The sequence below is a fragment of the Dermatophagoides farinae genome, chromosome 1 (assembly GCF_024713945.1).
Source record: "Dermatophagoides farinae isolate YC_2012a chromosome 1, ASM2471394v1, whole genome shotgun sequence".
Taxonomy (NCBI): Eukaryota; Metazoa; Arthropoda; class Arachnida; order Sarcoptiformes; family Pyroglyphidae; genus Dermatophagoides; species Dermatophagoides farinae.
In genome coordinates this window covers 1,166,416-1,193,169 of record NC_134677.1, presented here as the reverse complement: position 1 = coordinate 1,193,169, position 26,754 = coordinate 1,166,416, and the positions used below count along the sequence as shown (strand labels likewise).

The 26,754-nt window shown below is 28.7% G+C and overlaps 1 protein-coding gene across 2 annotated transcripts in view; it reads left to right on the top strand.

Moving 5' to 3' along the window:
* Positions 1–3,949: 3,949 nt before the first annotated feature.
* The window catches only part of LOC124491677 (uncharacterized), a 50,721-nt gene continuing 27,916 nt past the window's right edge, over positions 3,950–26,754 (top strand). The window contains exons 1-2 of one of the 2 annotated variants that reach the window (XM_075730420.1): positions 3,950–4,541; positions 24,031–24,121. The gene's annotated coding sequence lies outside the window, so the exon portion shown is untranslated. The remainder of the gene's footprint in view (positions 4,542–24,030; positions 24,122–26,754) is intronic. The other variant, XM_075730429.1, reaches the window with a different exon arrangement.

Below are 26,754 nucleotides of genomic sequence, written 5' to 3'. Positions count from 1 at the left end.
TTCATTATATGAATATTAGCCTTCAATTCATGTGTATGAAAATGAAAAAAAAAATGAAAAATGATCATCTATGAATGTGAATGTTAAAAAATTCAATCAAAATCATTGAAAATGTGAATTTGATTTGAACAAAAAAAATGATGATGATTTTATAATCTTAATAAATATGATTATTTCGATTTCATTTCATTTGATTTTTTTTTCTTCTCTATTCCTCGAGGAAAAATGAAATTTTTTGGTGTGTCTCCCAATACACACAGAAACAAAATTTTAATTCAAACCAATACACACGGATTTATCACTTGAAACAATATTCATTTACAATTTTCATAGCAAAAAAATAAAAAAAAAGACTCGCCTCCTCGAAGAAGAAGAAAAAAAACGACTATCAAATGAGCATCATTATTACATTACAAATAATGATTATGATGATGATGATGATGATGATCGAATGTTGTCGATGTTTATTAGAGAAAAAAAAACATTTACAATCATTAACTTATCTGATGATGTTGTTTTGCTTATTCAAAATGGTGATGGAATATAGACGAACAAGAGAAACGAAAAAATTCCAAGAGCCACAAACATTTGAATCAAAAACCACAAGACCACATATACTGTAGTGGCCAAATTATGAAATATTCACATTTCATCTGTGTGGTGTGTATTTGTGTATTCTAAACTGAGAGATCCAGATGCTTCTTCTCTCTCCCTTTCTCAAATGGAGACACACACACAAACACAGCAATTATACATGAATAGCAATTATAGATGCTAATAATAATGATAATTGGTCATTTTTGATAAAAAGGCAGAGGAAAAAAAACCATTTTTTTTTCTTTTGCTTTTTTTTCCATTTTAATAATTCAAAACACATGAAATAAAAAAAAAACACTCATCAGATAAAATTGAATGAATCATTGTGAATGGATGAAAATTTTTTCTCTTTTTTTTCTAGAAGAAAAAAAAAACATTCAATAAGTATATAGAATATATAATTCTGGTGCCATTGTGTCGTTTGTTTTTTGGTTGTTGTCGATTTGTGTTTTTCAGGGAAGGGCATCACCGGGTTATTTTCGGTATTTTTAGTGTGTGTGTCTGTGTGTGTGTGTGTGTGTGAATATTTCTTCGGGTTAACCACCGCCATCATTATAATTACCATTTTTGTTTATGGAATGTTATTATTAAAATTACAAATACATATTTAATAAATGATAATGATGATGAGTCGAATTTACATTATATAAGGATGGTGTGTGTGTTTCTGTTAAATGGAAAAGCCAACAACAAACGAAAATTTTTATTTTTCTCATATTCAATTCAATAAAGAAAATTTTTACATCAATTTTTTACAAGAATTTCCAATTGCAATTCAAACAAGAGAATCGAATCGATAATTTTAATTTTTTTTCCATCCATCCGTGTATAATTATTGATCATCATCATCAGAAAAAGGAATTGAGAATGACAAAACGAATGGCCAAATGGCCATATATAATAATCATTATCATTTTGATTCATAAATAAAAATTTGATACCGAAAATCAATCGATTTTTGTTTTCTTCGTTATCGATCGATCGATCGATCGATTTTTATTTTTATTTTTTAGTTTATTCGTATCTCATTTCAATTGAGAATCCATTATTTATAAATATTTCGTGAATATAGATAATATATTTCTGTATCTAATATAATCTTTTTTTTATGATTATTGATCATCGATTGATCAATCGATTGGTTATTATTGCATTCGAAATGAAATTTAAAAAAAAAACACTGGAAATCCAACCCACCATTTCTATCTATCAATCTTATATATGATGATTGTAATCATAATAATATGTTATTCAAATTGTTGATGGCCACGACCATGATGATGATGATAGTCAATTCAATCACCATTTTATTCATGTATGAATGGAATCTAATTTGCATGAAATAAGATTTGTAGATATTATAGCTTTTCAATTCAAAATACAAACACACAAACATACACACACACACACCAATCATCCAATGAAATCATAGCTTTTTGAAAGTTAACAAAAAAAAAATAGAATGCACGAAATATGCAACAAAAAAAAACACTTTTTACCATTGTTATTGCTACATTTGTTTGCAAGTTTTGGTGTGTGTGTGTGTGGTTTGAAAGGGGCTGAACGTCATACATCCATCCATCATCTTATTCGAGGTTTGCACAACAAACATCAACTAACAGACGCACAAACACTCTTTTTTTTTGCATATAAAATATGCATAATACTTGGTTCATTATATATGATGATTTTTGATGATGATTATGTCTAAAATCCTGGATACATTCGAAAATTTTATGAATGAAATTTAAAATATATGCAAATTTTTTTCACTCATCAAATATGCAAATGTTTTGTTTGTGCGCGTGTAGAAGACATTCGATCGATCGATTTTGATTTGACCGTTTTTTTTTGCAATGCAATTTCGTGCTTGTGCGTGTTGTAAACAAGTTTCATTCATTCATTCATTCATACAAACAAACAAAAAACATGTGTCCTACACCATTATAGGTTGTCTATTGTGTGTGTGTGTGTAAAAGTATTTCTTGATTGGCTCAAAATATGCACAACATAGACAATACCACCACAACCACCACCACCACCACCACCATCATATATGCATACAATTGTCACAACAATAATAATTTGACAACAGAAAAAAAAAGAAAAGAGAAAAGATTTTTTTTTTTTTTGTTTTCTCAAACGATGAAATACTGTCCAATTATCCAGTTCCTGTTTTTTTTTTTTTTATTTTAATAAGCCTGAGAGAGAGAAAGATTCGGATGAATAACAATGAATGAATGAAAAGATAAATGTCACCCAAACAAATGGCTACTGGCTACTTATATCAAATGATTTATGAATTTTATCTGGAAATTAAAAATATACAAAAAAAAATTCTGTTTGTTTGTTTCACATTAATGATAATGATAGCTAATTATTCTAATGATGAATTTTCGTTTTGTTTTTTGTTTTTTTTTTTTTTTTTTTTGTTTATTTTTCTGTCCATTGTTCATCATCATCATCATCATCATAATGATTGTGTTTGCATTTGTAATTTAATAATTTTTTCACTACACTAATTGTTTGAGAGTTTTTTCTTCATTTAATAAAACCATTTAGGATAATGATGATGATGATGATCATCATCATTTGTGTATTACAATGTTTTACATTTGACAAATGACTGTGGTGATAATTTTTTTTTTTTTGGCTTACCATGCCGCGCTAGTTTTGTGTAGCAATGTATGATGAAAAAAACGTATCGCCCACCTTGTCATCATCATCATCATCATTATGACTGATGAAAAGTGGTTAATTAATGCTGTTTGTTTGTTTGTTTGTTGCGCATTTTTTTTTTTTTTTTGCTTAAATTAAGCCATCTTTCATCTTTCAAAATCAAAAATAACAAACAGAAATTATTAGATAATCAGATATGACAATTTTTTGTTGTTGTTGTTATCGTTTATAACGATGACAGAGGAACTGAGAAACAAAAAAATATCGATCATCATAGAATCGATAATAATATTATTATTATTATTATACACGATTATCGATGGAGAGTATGCGCCAAATTTCATTTGAATTGGTGTGGTAGTGGTTATAATTTCTGTTTGTTGATCTTGTTTTTCAAAAAAAAAAAAAAAAAAAATTTATACTTTTTTTTTCGTATCTCGCGCGCTTTGATAAACACAACAGCTATATGGGCAATATAGTAGTTGATATTTAAAAGCTAACTAAAAAAAAAAAAAAAAAAAATTGAAAATCAGCCATTCATTCAACTGCTTCCCATGTGTGTATGCCAACGATAGATAGCAAAAAAAAAAAATAAAGAGAATGATGATGATGATGAAAAAAAAGAAAGAAATAAAGATCCTGAGCATAGACGCATATGCAAGACTTTTTGATAGATAAGTTTCTGTTTGTGTGGTTGTTTGTGTGTGGTTGTGTGTGTATCGCTTTATTCTCTTTCTCTCTTTCTCTCTTTCTCTCAAACACAAATCAGACATTCATATTATCAACACTTAGTCAGTCAATCAGTCAGTCAGTGTGATCAGAAATCATCATCATTTTTTTTTTATCGTTCAAATAATTTTTTTTCCAATTTTTCTTATATATGTAGATTTAATTTTGTTTCGGCTTCCGGTGTGTTTGTGTGTGTGTGTGTGTGTGTAGCAAATTCTATATCGATTCCGGAAAATTAATTTTCTATATGGAAAAAATTGAAACCAATTGATTGATTGATTGATGAATTTCTGTTTTGTAACAGCAACAACAACCGCAACAACAACAACAACAACGTGTTACGTGTTTGTGTTGATTGTGTTGTTTTATTTTGATTGAATCATCGGAATTCTGATTGATCAGCTTCAATCGCAATTTCTCTCTCTGTGTGTGTGTACATGTGATGATCAGTGTTTTTAACATCATTTTGTGTATGTTTTTCGCAAAAATTTTCAACTTTTAATGAAACAACAAAATAAAATTCAACTTCAATCAAGGTATGTGAATTTTTTTTCCTGTTTTTTTTTCTCAAAAAAAAAACAAAATTTTTGTTTTTTTTCAACATTTCATCATTAAAAATTCAAATTTTGTTTATGATAAATGGATATCAGCGTGTGTGTGTGTGTGTGTGTTTCGTTTTGAAATCCAAAAATTTTTGCTGTGCCTAAAATTATCCACTGCTGCTGCTTCTGCTGCTGTTGTTTGCTAGCGAAAAAAAACCACGATTAAAAGTTTTGAAAACAAGAAATTTGAAAATTATATATTTAAATTGATGATTTAGATATGTATATACAAAATAAAAATCAAATCAAACCATTGATTAAACATTGATATATATGAAATATAAAGTGTTTATATATTGGTTGTGCCCCTCAACACGATTGTGCAAGTTTCCAAAAAAAAACCCAAAGAGTGTGAAAAAGGGTTAATTAATCGAAATGGAATTTTGTTGATTGTTTAAAATAAATCAAATCCATCCACATTTCATGTCTCTAGTTCTCACATGTATGTTTGATGATGATGATGATGATTTTATTGATGATAATCGATCAATAAGAAAAAAATTCTGTGAATAAAACAAAAAACCAATTGAATTTTGTAATCTTAATGATGATGATCATGATGATGATGATGATGATTGCAGTGAATTTTTATTTTCTCAATATTGTATTTATAATCGGCTTACAATCTGTTTGTTTGTGTGTGTCTGTGTTTTTTCTCGTTCTCATTCATTCATTCATTCATTCATTGATAATGATGACATTGAAATTGATCATGTTTGGTGACAATTATTATGATGATCAGAATTTAAATGAGAATTCTTTCTCTGTTTCTATATGCTGGAATTGCTTTCTGACGATGCCATAAAATAATTCTTCTTGTTGTTGTTGTCGTTTACCGATATTATCTAATCATCAGTTTGATTATTTGATTCCCACTGTTTTGAAGAAAAAAAAATTAAACCCTTCTAATGAAATGTTTGTTGAAAAGTAAGCTTTTTTTTGCCATCTTGTTCGATGTGGTGTGGGAAAAAAACCTTTTTGAAAATCTTTTAAAAGTTTTTTTTCACTCTTTATTTTCTAAATCCAGGTGTCAGTGTGTGTGTGTATCATTTAATTGTTTTGCTTTTTGTTTTGTTTTTGTTTGCATAAAAAAAGCAAATTCCTAACAGACAACCAGTTGAATGAATTTAAGCTTTTTTTCCATTTATTTGACACAGATTTTTTTTTCGTTTTTTTTCATCACCACAAAAATAAATTGTCAGCTTATATTACACACACACACTGATTGATTTTGTCGATCCAATTTTATTTTATTTTATTTTTTTTTTTTTTTTTTTTTTTTTTTTTTTTTTTTTGATAAATTTTCTGATATTCAAAATGAAAAAAAAAATCTTGTTTGATCAACTGAAATTTTTCTCTCTACGAGTTATCGGTGTAGAAAATTTTTTCAATTTTGTGTATGTATTTTATGCAAATTTTTTCTTTTCAGCTAGATATTTTCGCCACTTTTAAACTAATGGACATTGATCAAAGCCAAAAAAAAAAATGTTGTTGTTGTTGTTGTTGTTGTCATTCCCGTTTGTTGTTTGATAATAATCCACTCTGTTTCTTGCTTTTTTAATTTTCGGATTAGATAAATCGTTTTTCTTTCTGCAAATAATAACATATAATCTTTATAACATGTGTGTGTGTGTGTATATATTTACACATTTATAAATATGAAGAGACGACATTTATTGATTTTACATTTTTTTTTTTGTATGATTTATGTATGTGCTATATGAATTTCCGAATCATAATCAACTTCCTTATTTATATTAGTTTAGATTATTATCATCTGAATCGATTTCTTTTTTTTCATTTTTTTTTCTCTCTTTATATCTCCTGTTTGAAATTTTATCTATTCTATTCTGTGTTTGGTTTGGTTTGTTTTCTGTATTTATTTACACTTCTTTATAATGATAATATGCAAATCAAAAACCAATGAATGATAACATTGTATTTTGGCAACAATTTTTTTTTTTTTTTTTTTTTTTTGATATTTTAGATCTAAAATTCTCTGTTTTTTTGTGTTCATTCAAAAAAAAAAATTTTTTGCTGTGAATCTTTCCATTTCTGTTTCTCAGCAGCTACAGTGTGTGACATTTTGACATTTTATTCATTGCACATTTGAATGTTATTTTGATCTCGATTTCGATGTTGATGATGATGACTGATCACAAGTTCGTTTAGGAATTTTCATTTCTTCTTTTCTTCTGTTTGATTCCCATAATGATGATAATCTATTACTTATGCATATTCAATGGCACGATTCAGATTTTGTCTTGTTTTTTTCATATTTATTCCTGTTTTTTTTCAATCTTTCGATGATTATGATGATGATGATGATTTGTTCATTTTTTTTTACATTTTCAATGCCAATGAATTGTTTAAATATGATGATGATGATTTTGAATTTGTTGCGTTTCCTATTATTTTTTTAGTTTATCATCGTTTTGCCAATTCATTCAATATGTAGAAAATGAATGTGTTCTTGAATAATTTGAATAATTCTGTCAATCAAACATTCATTTGTTGTTCAATGTTTTTATTTTTGTTTTTTTTTTGTTATAATTTTCATTTGGTATTCGTCATCTTCATCACAATCACAGTGTGACATTCAATTGTGTGTGTTTTTTTTTTCATTTTGCCAAATTCGATGATGATCCATCTCATGATTAGAGCGATTGTGGCAAATTCAATGCCAAATTGGTTGTTTGTGTGTGTGAAAAATTAACGGTAATTTTTTTTCAATTCCAAATGATTGTTCAACTACAAACGATGATGATTATCCGAGCTTTTAGCACGTTTTTTTTGTTTTTGTTTTTTGTTTTGTTCGACAAATTGTTTATATTCCATATGAATAAGCAGAATTTTGCTGAAATTTCTCTGACATTGAATTGAACATTGGTCGTTTGTGTGTGTGTTTGTATTTAGGGACATTTGGCTTTTTTTTATTTGTTGTCGCGTGATTCTTTTTTGATTATCAAATCAACAATTTAATTAATATGCAAGTGCATGTAAATCAATCATTGAAATTATTTTGAGATTTTTTTCCATGGAAAAAAACAACTTTTAGATCTAATTAAATTATTCAAATGATACTAATCAACAGAAAAATTTATTTATCTACCTCTTCCATTGTTGATTAGATCAATACATTGATTGATTTATCGATAATTGTGTCTTAAAGATTTAATAAACGAAAGAAAAAATTGACTCGTGTGTTTTGTATGGGTTTGTGCCAAACTGATTGTGTGTGTGTGTGTGTGCATATAGAGAAATTGACACACACACACACACACACACACACACTTGTTGCATTGTTATATTTCAACCAAATCAATCAAATTATCAAATGATAAAAAGTCAATTTTATATGATGATTAAGAATTGGAACAACAAAACAGATTACCAAATTGAAATTAGAAAATTAGATTGAAAACAAAATTTAAAAATGTGGTAAAAAACCAAAAAAAAAAATTCTCGGTTTGTTTGCAATTCTATTTTTGTCATGATTAACACGATTATTAATTAGTGCACTTGTTGTATTTGTTTGAATCATAAAATTGATGTATTACTTGATTTCTTTTTCTAATACCAGGAAGAAATATTAGTTTCCATTACATCAGTACCACCACTACAATCATCGGTGACAAAAATTCCATTTATTCCAATTAGTATTATTGATTACTAAACATCAATAACGACAGAACAAAACAAAACAAAAAAAACACCTACCTACAAACAAAATTTATCGGTCAATACATTTATGTATATGCAATATTGCAATCATTGATGATGATGATAATAATCAAAATAAATTCCATAGTTCAATATGTGTGTGTGTGTGTGTGTATGTATACATGTAATGATTGTATTTGGACAAATAAATTGGAACAAACAACAATAATAACGATACATATTATCTGCTTGTTTGTTTGTTTGTTTGTTTGATTAATCATAATCATCATCATCAATGATTATAAATCATTAAACAAGCAATGATGATGATGATTATTATAATAATAAAAAAAAACCTTAGGCACATTGATGATGATTCCATGAGATTCAGATTTTTTTTTCGGCTGTTGTTGTTGTTGTTTTTGTTGTTTGATTTTGATTGTTTGTGTGTGTGTGTAATATAATTGGCGCCAATTGGCGACAATCATCCGTGTATAGTTGTTTATCGGCTTCTTTTTTTTGTATATATATATATACAGATGATGATTATGCTTATGATGTTGATGATAATCAATCAGAATATCTCGTGTGTGTGTGTGTGTGTGGATTATGATTATTTTGATGATGATTTCGGATATCTGATGATGATGATGATGATGATTTAGTTATAAATTTAAGGTTTTTTTCTGGTTATTAAACCAGAAATCTAGAAAATCTAAAAATAATCTCTGAGAATTTTTTTTTTATTTAATAGAAATAAATAAATGATGATGATGATGATGATGAAAAAGAAAAGAAAGCCAGTGGCACACACACACACACACACACACACACACACACAGACAAGACACACCGCCTGGATATTATTATCGGTCAACCAACTTGTCAACATGGATTTTTGTTTTTTTGGTTTTGTCCCCTCGTTTTTTTTTTTTTTTTTGATGATTTACAATGATGAGGTGGGTGTGTGCATGTGTGTGTGTGTGTGTGTGTTTACCTAGCCATCATCATCAATATTAATTATTAATAAAGATGATAATAACTGTGTGCACACACACACAAACTCTGTATGATTTGATTTGATTCTAACCAAAAAAAAAAACGAAATGAAGATTTATTTATTTGGTTATCACTTATATTTTGAATTTACTTTCTAAATTTTTTTTTCTTCCAAGTTTCATGTGATGATTCATCATCATCATCATCATGACAATGATGAGCAAATATTACGGGCCAACAGAAAAAAAAATTGAACAGATCAAACACACAAACCACTCGAACTTTGATTTTCTCAATCAATCAATAATGGAAAATCATCATCATCATCATCGTAATGATTCAAAATCTATTCCATTTTGCTTGCCATCAAAAATGTTTACATAATTAAATGTCAATGTTCTTTTTTTTTTGCCAATATAATAATCAGATTGTCATCATCAAAATTGGATTTTTTTTAAATTTTGTTCTGATCACACCAGTATTTTGATGGAATTTATCCATTTTATCACATTGATTATCTGTATATATCGAACAATTTTGATCGATAATAAGCAAGCAAAAAAAAAACGTGCATCAAATCACCTGTGTGGATGTTTGTTTTGTATGGTTTTTCCATTCAATAATATTGATAGATTCTTGATAAATGTTTGCAAAAAAAAATTAAATTAAATTTTTGAAGATTGAACAATCTTTTCATTATCGTTATTCATAATCTTGGTAAGTTTTTTTTTTGATCTGAAATCTGATGACAGAAATTTATTTTTCTCTGTTTCACTCATACTATGTATCTTTTTGTTTGTGTTTTCTTCATATTTCTCAATGTTTCACATTCTTCATCTGCATTTGATTTGATTTGATTTGATTGATTGAATTTGCAAATACGTTTTTTTTTCTTATTCAATTTCACATGAAACAGTGGTAAATAATAATAATAATAATAAAAACAACTCTTTATCAATCACAATCTTGTTTTTTTTTCACTGTTTTTTTTTGCATCTACATTGAGCAAACGAGTAGGGAAAAAAAGAGAGTGAAAATGTGTTCCCATGTAAAAACAAAGTTTAAATTTTATAAAATTAGCAAAAAAAATCAAATATAATCCATCAATTTGAAGAAAACTCTGGCACACACACACACACACACACTTTGTAACATTATCAGATGATGCAACCAATAACAACAAAAACGACAACAACAAAAAATTTTAAATTCTCATCAGAACTTTTTATTGAAAGCTTCACGATTATCAAATGATCAAACAGGTGATCATGAATTTATGCTAATAATGGATGTTGATCAATAAGATTTTTGGATTATTAATTAAATATTCACGCATCATCATCATAATAATCAGGAATATTAATTAGAATCAGGAATTCTTTTTTTTGCATCAGAGAAAAATGGATAATTTTTTTTTGGCCAGAAAAAAAGGTGTAAAAAACCTGTGTGTACACAACACAACACAACAAAATGGACAGAAAAATTTTTTTTTGTTTTACCCGAAAAAAAAGCGGAAAACCAACACACACACACACACACACACTAAAGCCGAGCAATCATTCAAAATGAAGATTCTCTGCACGAATGTAAATGATTGAATCATGTTGTTGTTGAACAGTCTTAATCTGCATGTTTTTTGCATTTGCAGAAGAAAAAAAAATGAAAATCTTGTACAAGCAATGAATGATTTTGAACACAAGAATGAAAAAAAAACAATTAGCATCTCTTTCTTTCAAAATGTAGTATATGTGTGTACGATGCAAATTAGTAAGTAAAAAAAAAAAAAAAATTTCAACACGCCAGTACATTTGTTGTTGTTGTTGTTGTGTTAATATTTCAGGGTATCGTTGCCATAATTTTTGGATTTTCGTTATTATGTAATGTATTACATCATATGCAAATCCCTCCATCATCATCATCATCGGTATTTAAATTTTTTTTTTTTATCAGGAGGGAGAAACAAAACGAAAATCTTGAATCTTGATTTATTCGGCTTACAATCTTAATTTTTTTTCCAATCCCAAATAACGATGATGATGATGATAATTAATTAGACATGCAAAATAGTTTCGTTTTTTTTTTTTTTTTTTTTTGATCACGTTGAATAAAATCTTAAATGCAGAGAGAGAGAGAGGGAAAAAAATTTTCTCTTTGCTCATATTCAAGGCCATTGCCGCTAAGATTATTAGTGAACGATGATGATGATGAAGAGAAGAGAAGTGAAGAGAAGAAATCCTGTCATACTCCATGTTCAATAATGATTATGATGATGATGATGATTGAAATCTAAGAATCTGAATATTTTTTTTCCGATGCACGATTCTTTCAGCAAAAAAATGTTTTTTTTTTTGTTTTTGTTTTGGTGAACTTAAATGCACACAGTCAAACCAGTGCCTCTGATTTTAATTTTTCTTTTTCATCAATCTCCAGTTTTGTTTGATTATTATCAACCTGATTAAATTGAAAACCAAGAGCATCAACTACTACAGAGTACATCAGATCAGATTATATTTTTTTAAAAAAAATTTAAATTGATTCACATCATCATCCTGATCAATGATTCGATGACATCATGCTGTTTTCGCAGTACGTTGTGGTTGTTGTTGTTGTTGTTGTTGTGACAAATGCAAATGATCGGCTTTATTGAACAACAACAAAAAAATTCTGGTTGGAAACAAGAACAAAAAAAAAATGTCACTGACATGTTAAACATTTTTTGAATGGAAGAAAAAAAATTCAATTTCAATGACGAATGATTACCACAAATTGAAATGAAAATGATATATTCATTGACTATGCGTAGATAAATATGCAAATGAATTTTTTTCTTTGACTGTTTTTGGACTATCTGTAAATACGATGATGATGATGATGATGATGATGATTAAATTATGTATATATTATTGCACAGGACGTGTGTGTGTGTGTGTGTGTGTGTGTGTGTAGGCAGAATGAATTTGTCTTTTTTTTTTTAACTCAATTAAATTCATTTTTCGTTGTTGTCGATAAAGTTTTTGATCAAAAAAAAAAAAAAAAAAAATCATGTTGTTGCTATTAAGGTCATAAATACACACACACACACACACATGGACACATGAGTAATGTCAAGAAAAAATTTTTCGATTAATTCATTTTCAATTTTTTCCACGATAATATCAATTTGTTTACTTGTTATTTGCCATTTAATTTTCATCCGAATTTGCTTATTCAATATTTTATCATCATCATCATCATCATCGTTGATGCCATGCCATGCCACGCTATGATGTTGGCATTGATGTAGTAATTTAAATATATATATATATCCAACTCATTCACATCCATAATCATTACCATTTATGCATCCGATTAATTTGTTGTTGTTGTTGTTGTTTTCAAAGAAAAATGTGCGGGAAACAAAAAAAAATTAGACATATTAATTGGCCAAAAAAAAAGCTGAGAAAAACTGCAAATCTTTTTGTCGGGGGGTTAATCTTGATTATTATGAGTGGATCAACAAAAAAAAAATTAATATCCAAAAAGTTTTCGTTGATTTTTTTTTTCTAGTTATAATCAAAGAAATGATTGAAAAAACCGTGACTTGTTGTTGTCGTGCAAAATGTTAAAAAAGCGAATAAAGGTGAAAAATTTATTGGTGAAAAATGCAAATCAGATCAGATCAGATCAGGTTCAAAACATAGTTTCGTTCATGTCGTTTATGTTTTGTTTTTCACTGGATTTTTAAATCTCTCTCTCTCTCTCTTGTAGCGTTAAATGAGTGATTATCGTAATGAGTATTACGGATTGTTCGTTGTCGATCACTCACCATATATTCATTTATTGAACAGCAAAGAAAAAGATTAGCTAAATTATGCAAATATAAAGTGTTGATTTTATGCAAATTTTTTTCTTCACATTTTTATTGTAGATAAATTTAAATAAATGCTGATAGATAATGGTGATGTACGAAAGAAACGTGTTTATTTTTTATTTAAATTCAATGGATTTAATCTTGCATCTCTCTCTCTCTCTTTCTCTCTCACTGGTCGTTATTTTAATCATTAATTTTTTTTTTGCCAATTTCATGCAAATTATCATTATTATGGCACGTATTACCTGAAGCATCATGTCAGCTACGACAACAACAACAACAATAACAACAAAAATTAAAATAAATTTACAACGTGTGTACAATGTGTGTGTATGTATGATGGTTAATTTTGATGCATATGATCATCATTTTATTTTTGTTTTTTTTCTTCTTCTTAGATAATAATTATTTAGCCAAGAGCTAGGGTTTTTTTTCTCTGATCATGATTTTATCTGGCTAAAATGATTATGATAAATGGCTGCTTCTGCTGCTTGTTGCTAGCTGGTTTGGTAATGGCTGCCCTATCTATCCATTAAATGGGTAAATGTGGACAGTAAAAAAAAAAATTTTTGCAGTTCCAGAGATGGAGATCATTTTTTTTTGTTTTTGTTTTTGGTTTCAGGAACGATCATCAGATGGCTCATGTGTGTGCTTGAGTGAAAGATGTTTGTTGGAAATTGAAACGAATTCAAACGAACAAATCATTCACATTTGGCTAATGAAATTAATTAATTTACTTTCGCTACTTTAATTCATTTTTTCCGTGTGAGTGAGGTGAATGAATAGAAAAAAAAACAAATCCTTGAAATGATTGACGGATGGATAGTTATTATTATGAAATTTTTTCTTCAATTTTCATTTTGGGTGACAGCATTCAAATTCAGCATCTTTTTTTTGGTGTATGTTGTCAAATTTAATTGAATTTCGATGCGGATGAAATGAAGAAGAACAGAATTTTTCATTCGTTTATCAATTTATTCAAATCAGCAAATTTGTGTTCAGCAGTTCTGTTTTCTAAATTGTAATGATGCAGATGATGATGATAATTTCGAATCTTTGGTCATGGCCATCAATCCATCCATCCATCCATCCATTTGATAACTTGATAAATTTTTTTTTCTCTGACGATAATTATGCTATCGATGATGGTCATATTATGTGAATGTTTTTTTTTCTTTTTCTTTTTCGTTTTTTTTTACTTCCAAAAAAAAATTTCCTATTCAAAATAAATAATTATATTTGCACTGATAAGCAAACACTACCTTCAATTACCTGAATATTAATCAGCTAGTTGATCTTTTTTTTTATTGGCAGTGAATTCATGTTGTTGTTGTTTCAGTGCGCAGAGTCAAAATTAAAAAAAAAACGTGAAAGAAAAACGCACACACACACACATTAATTTGCATAAAATTTTTTTCCTTCTTCTTGATTGATTCATTTGAAGAAAATATTTGTCCAGCTATTAATATTTATAATTATTGTACATTTTTTTTCTTTTTTTTTTTGTTTGTCGTTATCATTATTCGATGATGATAAGTTTAAATTGGCCGTTTTGTTTGTCATCATTAACGAGGCAAGATTAAAATTTTTTTTTATTGATAAGATTAATATTCAATAGCCAGTAATGGTTAATTTTTTTGAATTTCACTTTTATGTCATTTTTTTTATCGTAAAATCAGGTTTGTGGACAGCCATTAGAAAAAAAAATTATGCAAATTTATCATTTTTTTATGCACATTTTCATCGATAGGTGGCGACACGTGTTTTGTACTTCCGTTTTAATAATAAAAAAAAATTTTTTTTTTATGTTTCTCGAATTTTGGATCTAAACATGAACAAAACAAAACAAAAAAAAAATTATAATTATCTTGATTTGTCATTTGGGCCTTTTTTTGTTTTCACCGGTATTTATACCGCACACACACACACACACACCGACAGACAATGATGGATTCAAAATGAATTCTAATTAATCTCATAATGAAATTCTTATGCAAATGTAATGAATTTTTTTTTTTTTTTTTTTGTTCAGCAACCACTACCTTATTTATATTGGGTCATCCATACAGCCATTAACCCATAATCATCTTGGATTCTATTCACATTGATAATCATCAGTGGTCAACCACCAATCACCATCATTATAATTACAACGGTCCTTCACCGAGTAGATTTCATTTGACAAAAAAAAAATTTCATTTTCATTCAGAAAAACAACATAACAAACTTCATTATGCATGCAGAAATACATTACTACAGCATACTGTATGTATACATAATGAGTAACACAATACAGTCAATGATGATCAGCCGCTACCAAACTCTGTGGCCACATAGAGAAAAAAAAGTTTTGAAAACTCTGGTCTAGATGCAAAAAAAAACCCCAAAAAAAAAAACATTGTCAATGAATATTTGTTTGTTGTTGTAACTATGTCTTTCTCTCTGTGTGTGTGCGATCCAAATTTTTTTTTATTTCATTTTCTGGATCTCACTTTTATTCATTTTACAATAAGTAAAAGAGACCTGCCTGCTTGTCATTTATTCATTCATTCATTCATTCATTTATTTAGTTTTTCAACAACCATTATACACACAGACACACACACTACATAATCATCATCATCATCCAAATAATATGAATTGACTGCCTTACGGTCTTTTCTGTTCCATGTTATGATGATGATGATCATTAACGTTTGTCATCATCATCATCATCATCATCGTTGTTCGTCGATGCATAGCATTTTTTTTCATTCAACATTCTATGATGATGATGATAATGATGATTTTTTTTTTTTTTTTTTTGGTTTCTTCCTACCGTCCTGAATGAATGAATACCTCTCTTGATTCTATCATCGGTTAGTTGTTGAAAATGTTTCATTCACTGATATATTTAGCTTTTGTATGACATATACCCACACACACACACACACACAGATATATATAACACGTATAACTTGAAGTTGATGACAATATGATAATGTTTTTTTTTTATTTTATTTTTCTACGATAATAATGATCCATGATCCACGATGATGATGATGATGATGATGATGATGATGGTATGGTTTTTCTAGTATTCTGGTTATTCATTCATTCAATATTTTTTTTCTGGTTCTTGAAATAAAAAAAAAAAATAAATTATCAGTGTATGAGTGTCCAGTATAACAAGCAAGCATCCATTATTTGTGAAAAATTTTACAAAATTTAGAGAAAATGAAAAAATATGACCATTATTTTTTTTTGTTTTTCACTGGCCAACAAACATTAGACGGTATATATTTTTTTCCATCACTTGAATTGAATTGAATTGATGATCTCCGCACGAAACGAAACAAAACAAACGAACAAAACGAAACGAACAAACAAAACAAAAAAAAATTATAAAGCTTACGCGTATATATAAATGAAACGAATGTATAATATTCGTGGCAATCATCATTGCACATAAAAAAAGTCATGTCCATTGAGGCTACTCATTAATTTTTATTTCAAAAAAAAAAAAATTTTTTTTTATTCGCTAAACCAGCCAGAGAGAGAGAGAGAGACCCAACCATTGTTTTTTTTTTTTTTTTTTTTTGGTTCATTCATTTCATTTCATTTCACTGGCTTTTCAAAAAGAGAGAGAGAGAGAGAGAGAGAAATGAAATTTATAATGAGATTTTCGGCCCTCTCTCCCTCATTTTGGCTTGGAATAATGATGTTCAATAGTGGTGATGATGATGGTCATTTTTTTCAAGTCCAAAAAAAACAGCAGAATTTTGTTGTTATATTCTGCTGCTTTAGAATTGGAAAAAATTTTTGAAATGAAAAAAAAAATATATAAAAAAGTCATTATTTAGACAGAATTTACTGTACACAGAATTTGGTTGTTTTTTTTGTTGTTGTTGTTGTTTAAAACCAAGTCTAATATAGCGATATGGTGATGCATTTGGATTTTTTCTTTTTTTTTTTGTTGAACGAAAAAAAAATCCAAATATTCGACATTAATAATTTCCATTTGTTGTTGTCGTTGTTTTTGCTGTGTGTTGAATTGGCTTAAAATATTTTAATTCACATGATGATGGCTGTGATGTTGTTACTTGCATTAGCAGTAGTAGTAGTAGTAGTGGAAATGGCCACCATTCACCAGAATATTTGTTTCAAATTCATCATAATAATAATGATGGCCATTGGTTGTGTGTTCCAAAAAGAAAAAATTCTTTTGAAAATGACTTTTCTGCTGAACAACAACAGCAACAGCAACATACTGGCATTTGGTTTTCTGCTGAATTCCATTTCCGTTTCCATCTTTATCATTATTATTAGTGCTAGGTTGGCACACAGCCCACAGATTTGAATTAAACATTAAATATATAATAGAAAATGTGGATAAAGAATAAATTTATTATCATTTCGGATTTTTTCATCACCAACATTCATTCGAATTTTAAAATTTTAGAATCCAAAAAAAATTCTAATCAAAATTCTTGCTGAAATCGAAAAAAAGGAAAAAAACATATATTACTTTTTCACATGTTCAAGAATAATCAAGCAATAAATATATATTTCTAGTTCAATGAAGTGATGTTAAAAGTTCACTACTATATATAAAATAAACATTGATAATCTATAGGGAGGATGTAGTGAATTTCACAACCAGTAACCAAGAAGAAGAAAAAAAAAGTTTCATTTTAAAATGTTTGAATTATTTATGCAAACAACAAACAACATTCGTGTTTTTTTTTGCCATTCGAATCAAAGAATCTCTGAATTTATATTCAGCATCAGCAGCAGCAGTGGTATTATGTGCGCTTATGTGTGTGTCCAACAACATAGGCTGTTCCAAACGTGTACGCCTTATCAAAATTTTTTGGAACTAAAACTGAAAGTATGAAAAAAAAAGATAAATAAATTCATACATCAATCGTGTATCGAAGCCAATGAAATTTGATCAAAAAAAAAAAAAAATAAAACTTTTGAATTTATAAAAAAAGAATGGAAAAACAAACTTTTTTTTTTATCTAGCCAAGCAGTTTTTTTTCTTCTTCTTCTTCTTCTTCTTCTGAGAAAAATATCAAATTGACGACTGCTGGGGCTGAAGTTTCCCTTTTTTTCTCTCTCTCTCTCTCTCTCTCTCTCTCTCTCTCTCTGTGTGTGTGTGTGTGTGCGTGGGTTTTGGGCATTTTTTTTATATTTTTTATTTACAACAAAAGAAAGAATCGAATTGAAATTTTGAAATAATAATAATAATAATTCACAATGAAGATGGAAAAATAAATGGACAGAACTTTTTTTTTAATATATAACGAAAAAAAAATCAGAATTTCGTTTTTTTTTATATTTGTGCTTGCTCAGCTATGATGGGTGGACGCCATGTGTGTGTGTGTGTGTTTGGTGTATTTGAAGAATGAATGAAAAAAAAAATTGGAAGCCGAATATGTGAATAGAATAAATAGAATCCGCTGTGTGTGTGTGTGTGTGTAGGGATTCTGAAACTAAAAAAAATAAAATAAAATATAAAATGAAACAAACACACACACAGACACTATCTGTCTTCTTTTTTGTTGTTGTTGTTGCTGTTTTTGTTGGTTGGTTAGTGTTCCAACAATGTGACAATGGTTCATTCCAATTTTTTTTTGCTGAAATTTGAACAAATTTTTTTTCTCTTATTTTTTCTGTCCCATTCGTTTGTTAATAATAATGTTGTTGTTGTTTAAATTTTTCATTACCAAATACGAAATAGAAATGAAATGAAATAAAGCTTTGTGTGTGTGTGTGTGTGTGTGTGTGTGTGAAATTTTTTTGTTTGTTTCCAACTGACCATTATGCCCCATTTTTTTCCCCCCATTCGCCAAAATTCATCCACACACACACACACACACTTACCCCACAAAATTTTTCAAAATTAAAGTTCCATATTATTACCATGACGATGTTTTGTCATGACCACCCCCATCAATTTCAACATAAGCCCAAAAAAATTGCTCGTTTCCTATCATTATTATTATCATCATCATCGATGATCAGCATTATCGATACTGGACTTCGATGTTCAATACACACACACAAAATGGTCAATCATGAATGTCCACCAATTTTTTTTTCGTTGTTGTTGTTGCTGTAAATAGTGAAAAGATTTAAAAAAAACTAAATTTTTCATTTCATTTCATTTTCAGTCCAAATGATTCGTTTGTTGTTGTATTTACAGTATTGAGGAATCGTTAAGCATCCTCGAAAATAGGGAAAAAAGTTTAGATCCTGCTTGCTTGGACTGTTTTTTTTCTCATTTCTCTCTACCTCCCTCTCTCTCTCTCTCTCTCTCTCTCTCTGGTTTCTGGAAATGAAGCATAATAATAACAATAATAATGAGTATTTAAAGCCAACACATATACGCATATATCTGGATCGATTCTGAATCTTTTGGAAATTTTTATTTTCAAATTTCAAAAATTTCAAATTTTTTTTTTGTTTGCTCTATTATAGGTTTGAATTTCATATAATAATAATGATAATAATAATGGGAGGGAGGATGTTCTGTGCTGCAATTGATGATGATGATGATGATTGTATGAAATGGTAAAATTTAAAATTTAAAAAAAAAAATAAAATCGACTCAGAACATCCATAGACATGATGATTATGTGTGTGTGTATGTGTGCGCTTACTGAATTGGTAATACATACACATATTTTGGATGCTTACTGGAATCATCATCATCATGATCATATATAGAACATTATTCAGATTATCGTACATGCGTATTATGCGTATTTTTATATGTAGAAATGAGGTTATTGAATTTTTTTTCCATTCGTTCGTTCGTTCGTTTGTTAGTTTGTTCGTTGTATTGAGAATTTAAAATTAAATTGAAAATTCAACTCAACTCTCTGCTGCTGTTGCTGCTGCTGTATTTTTTCCATTTTTGAATCAATCGATCCATACATTGATTTGATAAAAGGGGCGGATGATGAAATTGAATTTTTTTTCGAAAAAAAAAACAAAAAAAAAATCTTTTTTGATTGACGCCCATTGACTTTTTCTGTAGATTCTCGAAAAGGGAGAGAGAGAGAGAGAATTATTCTTTTTCAAATTGAAAAAAAAATAAAAACGGTCATTCATGATTGACCATTTTGATGTGCGAAAAAAAAAATTCAATTTTCAATTTCGAATATAATATATGAGAATTCACGACAAACAAACGGTTCAATACACATCATTCATTCATTCGTTCATTCATCGACAATTGAATTCGATTATTATCATCACATTTATTCTTGGATTTTTGAAAGTTTGGAATTTGGAAATGAATTTCTTTTCGTTTTCGTTTCTGTTAAACATTCATATTGGCCTTTTTTGCTTTTATATTTCAATGCTTTTCCATTGAAAATTAATTAAACACATCGTCGTGGTGGTCGTCCGAACACACACACACACACACACTTACATACACATCATGGACATCAAATATCCAAAAATCGAATAGCTCATTATTCGTATGGTTGACTATTTGGAATAGAAATTATTCTAGGCAAAATAAAAATGAAAATAATTTCGGGCAGCATATACCCTAGTTTTGTGGACCAGGGGATTTTTTTTTTGTCGAATTGAATTGAATTTTTGTCGTTTGAGGTATGGAGGGGATGGAATCCTTGTGTCCGTGTGTTATTGTCATCTCTATTACACTACTACATCCACTACTACATTGCATAGTGTGTGTGTGTGTGTGTATATATGAATTCACAATTGAATTGAAATTGAATTGACATGGAATGAAATGAATGAATGAATGAATGGAAAAATAATTGTATTCGAATTTCAAATTTTCACATTTCATTTCATTTATTCTATTCTGTTTTCTGTATTATAATAATAATGATGATGATGATGATGATCAAGACTATATATATCTTGAATTTGGTTTTTCCAACATGCAGAAAAAGTTTTCCATTCCACTTTCTTTCTCTCTCTCTATGTGACAATTCAAATGTGGATCAATCTACCCAAAACACACGAACACACACAGTATGTGCATGTATGTATGCATGCATGCATCATATCAACATTTTATCATTCAGTTTCAAATTCACATCCACATCTCTCATTTTACCATGCACAAGAATTGATCGAATTGACGTCGTCGCCGTTTTTAATATTCAGATGTCAACATATATATATATATATATAATACATAATACAACATGCAGAGTTTTTTTTTGTTATTGAAAAACTTTTTTTTTCTTTTCTTTAGCCAATGGATTCATCAAAAAATTATTCTTTATTGTCGATGTGGCCATGGTGTTGGCTATCATCAGAATAAATTTCTCTCTCTCTCTCTCTCTCTCTCTCTCTCTCTCTCTCTCTCTCTCTCTCTCTCTTCCATTTTACTTATCAGCATAAACTTATCGATTGAATATGATGATGATGATGATGATATCCGCTGCCGCCGCATCCATAAGTAGTAGTTTTAATTTTATTCTTAAGTAGTGGTAATCTCGTGAATAATAGTAGTAGTGGTATTTTGTTTTTCTAATGAAAAACAAAATAATAGCCACATTATATATATGTGTCTTGTTTATTATTGATATGGTGGTCATTATGCATTCACATACCAACATTATGGTCATTATTCAACGCGGACACAATCATCATCATCATATACATCAAAAAAAAAATGTGAAATATCAAACATTTGCTTTTGGCCAAAATAGAAAAATTAGCAGCAGTAGCAGCAGTAGTAATTTTTTTTTCTCTTTTGGATTCGAATCAATCCAACACAAACTTTTTTTTTGTTGGATTTTGTTTCGGGTTTCAAAACAAAAAAAAAGGATTTTGAAATAAATTCAATTACCCCAGCAAAAAAAAAATTTGATTTTTCCTCAAAAATTCAATCCATCAATTGACGAATATCTAATCTGACACATTAAATTAAACATCTCATTATTATCATTTGATTCAATTGTCCAGTAATGGGTGTGTGTGTGTTTTTTTTCAAATTTCAAAAGTCTTGAACTGCTGCCACTGCTGGACAAAAAAAAAATTGCTGCCAAGTTGAATTATTATTACTAGCGAGAGAATTTAAAAAAAAATTTCTTTGCCATTCTGGAATTTGAAACATTGGCCATTTTATTTTTTTCTTTTTTTTCTGCGTTCCACAAACATTGGTTGCCATGCATCATTCAGGCAAAAATTTTTTTTTTCATTTTCTTTCATTCGATCAAACGCAAATGCTTTTTTCAAGTTGATGATTTTGATTTTGAACAAAGCAGAAAAAAGAAAATTTTAATTTTATTTCCGACTTTTTCTTTTTCTTTTTCTTTTTTGTTTTTGTTTCATTATCTTTCTTTCTTTGTCCAATAACAAAATAAAATAAAAAAATTGAATTTGATTTCGTTGTGATATATATGACGAATGTTTTCTGGTTTTTTCAATTTATGTGTCTGTGTGTGTGTGTGTTCCTTGAGCCATTATAATGATGATGATGACCGTAGTCCAGTTGCATGATTATTACCATGGCTGCTGCTGCTTCTGCTTCTGTTGTTGTTGTTGTTGTATGGCCATTTGAAATATTGCCCATAGGCCACACAATGATGGATTGAAAAATAATTAAATTTTTTTGTTTTGTTTTTTGTTTTGTTTAGTTCAAATCAATTTTGTCTGATTTTTTTTTATAATTTGGTTAAAATTTTCAAATATTTCTCTCTCTCTCTCTCTCATTATTTCCATAAATAAACAAGACTGATTACTAAGAATAAGTAGTTCAACATTGTTATAGTTGACAAACAAACGAAAAATTCTGATGCTTATAAACTTTTACATTTCATTTCATTTCATTTTTTTTTAGAATAATAATAATAAATAGTCATCTGTTTGGAGGAGGGAGGATACACACACACACACACACACACACACACACACACACACAAACGAATATAGAATATTTTCTTTCAATCCAAACATTCTTGTTGTTGTTGTTGTTGTTTAGAATTCTTTGCATTTGAAAAAAAATTCTCTTTGCTCTTTGGAATGACTGGACATATACACACAGAATATGCGCCCTAATCATCATCATCATCATAATATAATTGATGTATAGAAATGTTTGCTTGGGTGTGCGTGAGGTTGATAAATTTTAAAATTTTTTTTTAAATATTACGCGAGCGCAGCAAGCAATTGTAATTTTTTTTCAAATTCTATAGATTCTGTACGATTCTGTTGACCGAACATCATTATATATAAACGAAACATTGAACATTATGTCATTTTTTTACGAATTATTATATAGCAAATGGATTCAGGATTTCTGTGCACACACATGTGTGCGTGCGTGTGTGGTCATCATCATTAATTTTAAAATTCAAATCAATAACTCACAACCGCTGAATGAATGAATGAATGTATACGGCTGATGTAGTTCCGGTTTCTATTTTATGTATGTGCATGTGTGTGTGTGTGTTTCGTTTTTTTGTTTCCTTAAAAAAAGAGAGTCGAGCCAAAAAAATAAAAAACTTTTCGGGAGCATTGGAATTGCACCCTCTCTGCTGCGTAACAACCCCCCACCCACCCACATCGACATTTTTTTTCCCATTTCACTCAAATTCAGAATAGATTCTAAGATATTGGAATTGGAAATGAAAAATAGTTATAAAGAGAGAGAACAAATGATAAAAACTATAAAAAATTGAAATGGCAACATCGGTGGAAAACAAATTGGAATTTTTGAAATGAAAAAAAAATTTTTTTTCATTTGTTTTTTCATATGGGAGGAAAAAAGAAGGGAGGGCCGGTGAAAGTAAACAACCAATGACCAAAAAAAAAACGTGATTGGGTATTCAGTTCCTTTTTTTTACTTTTTTTCAAATTTTTTTTTCCCACTTGAACATTATCATATAATGACCATTTTTTTTTTTTGTTTATAATTTCCATTTCTAGATTCATTTTCATCATCTCATCGGTTAAAATTGAAAAAGCTGATTTGGAATTTTTCTTTAATTTGATGCTGGAAAATTTCTTTTTTTTTTTGGTAAGTTTAGTCTCTTTTTTTCATTTCAAACTGTTCAATATATCGATTGTATCGTGATTATTCATTTTTTTTTGTTGCTATAATTAATAATAATGGTGATAATGTTTTTTGTTTGTTTGGTGGAATGTTTGTGAATGAACATCCAACAATTTTTTTTTTCAATGTTTGCTGATGATGGTGAAAAAAAAGTTTGATTTCACTTTTTTCATTCGCAATCAAAATAATTATTGCCACTTCATTATTCTTCTGCTTTCCATTTTCGATATTCGATATATTAAATGACCATTTGACCATTTTTCATTCGCACACACACACGCATTCCATGTTTAATTTGCTGATTTTCAATTCATTTTCTCTTATTGACTAGTTTGGAACTGAAACAAAAAAAATTTCCATTTTTTTTTCATTCTGTGAAATTAATACCATGAGTTTTCTTTTTTTTTCGATATAATTCCATAATCATCATCAGGAATCTAGAATTTTTTCCTGTTTCTGTTTTTTATTTTTATTCCACGATTTATGTATGTATGAAAAACTTTATGTATGAATTCAGTGGTCGAATAAAAATCAACTGAGATCAAGTATCGAAATTGATTGTGGTGATAATTTTTTTTTCTCTGGTTTGGTTTGTGTGTGTGTGTGTGGTGTGGGTGGAGAGAGTGCTGTTTGTTTTTGTTTTTGTTTCATGTCACCAATGCATTCTTTATTCTTTTTCATTCATTTCAAACTTGTACATTTTTATTATTCGAAAAAAAAGAAAAAGATTCTTGATGGATCTTTTCGGAGAGAAGATTACCATTTCTTCTCTCTCTCTCTCTCGCTCTCTTTCTTTTTTGTCCATCACAATTCAAAATGTGATTCTAAATTCTTTTTATTTTTTGTTTTTGTTTTTGTTTTTCTATAGAATTATCATTGATGCTAATGCTGATGCTAAGAATAATCGAGTTTTCAATACACACACACACACACACACACGCATACATTGAAATATAAAATGAGTTTCCAAGTTTTTTTTTCGTTGTTGTTGTTGTCGTTGTCGTTAGCTGTTCACTTCATGGCATTAATGTCGCCCTTTTTTTCATCATCATCATCATCATCAATATTCGTTTTTTTTCTACATTTTCTGTATATATAATCATCATCGGAAGAAAAAGTCTCCAAGTTTGAATTGCAAATCTCTCGCTCGCTCTCTCACTGTTTCGTTTTTTTTTTATTCAATTCAAGATTCAAGATACGCATTACGCATTAGAAGCGGTAATGTATGTAGTGTATGCGTTATATGGAATTTTCTTTTCCGCTTCTCTTTCTTCTTTTTATTTTTCTCTATCTACCGATGAATAGATGAATGAATGGATGTTCTATGCTTGTATATCCATTTGGTCATTCTGATCATCGTCATTCACAAACATTTTCTCTCTCTCTCTCTCTCTCTCTCAAACTTACTATAGACGAAAAAAAAACCAACTCACCAACCATGTACCAACCAAATTTATATATATATAATTCTGTTGTCATTATTCTAATGATATTCTAAACACACACACACACACAGAATTCTTTTTTTTTTCGTTATGAGGGGAGTGTAGAATAATGGATCATATATGCATCAGAATACACAAGTGGCGCCCTCATTCATTATATATTGCACATACACACAAACAAACAAAAAAAAATTTTTTCATATATTCTATTTGGGCGCCACTATCGTCGTTTCGTTATATAAATACATTGTATTTTTTTAAATTCAAATTCAAACAAACAACAGAGAAAAAAAATATTCTTTATTAAGAATATTATATATCGGTATATATATATTCTGCATCTAATATATTGTAATTTAATATTCCAAAAAAAAAAAACAGAAACAGAAACAAAAATATGATACATGTTTTTTTTGGGGTTATTGTATAATAAAATCTGTACATCAGGATCATATTCTACAATTTTTGCCCACACACACTTGAATTATTAATATCATCATCATGATGATGATTTACCATTTATGTAGGCTAGATCTTTCTCTATTCAATCTAAATAATATTAATAATAATAATAATATGGTGGAAATAGTTTCAAAATGTGAATTCCACATACCACCGAAAACATGATGATGATGATGATGGTCATGGGGGAGGGGTGGTGAATTCTCATTTTTTTTCTGTATTTATAATAATATTGAATCATATATATTGTAATAATTTTTTCAGCAAAAAAAAAATAAATAATAATTCTGCTTACAGAATATTCTGATGATCATGATGATGATGATGATGATGATATGGAAAAAAAATAACCATGACGTAGTAATAATAATTTGGTGTATAGACTTTTGTTTGATCTACACATCATCATGCCACCCAATGGTCATTGGAACAGTCAGGAATATGAAATGAAAAACTTGAGTTTCATAATGATTATGATGATGATGATAATCAACACGGCAGCCGCCGCCGCCACATTAAAATAAAATACACACCATACACACACACACACACACACACACACACACACACACACGCTACCAGTAGTTAGTCAATTCTACAGTATTCTTTTGTACACATTATTCTGAATGAGAATATGAATTCTGCATTGTGTATGTGTTCCATTATTATTATTATTATTATTTACCGAAA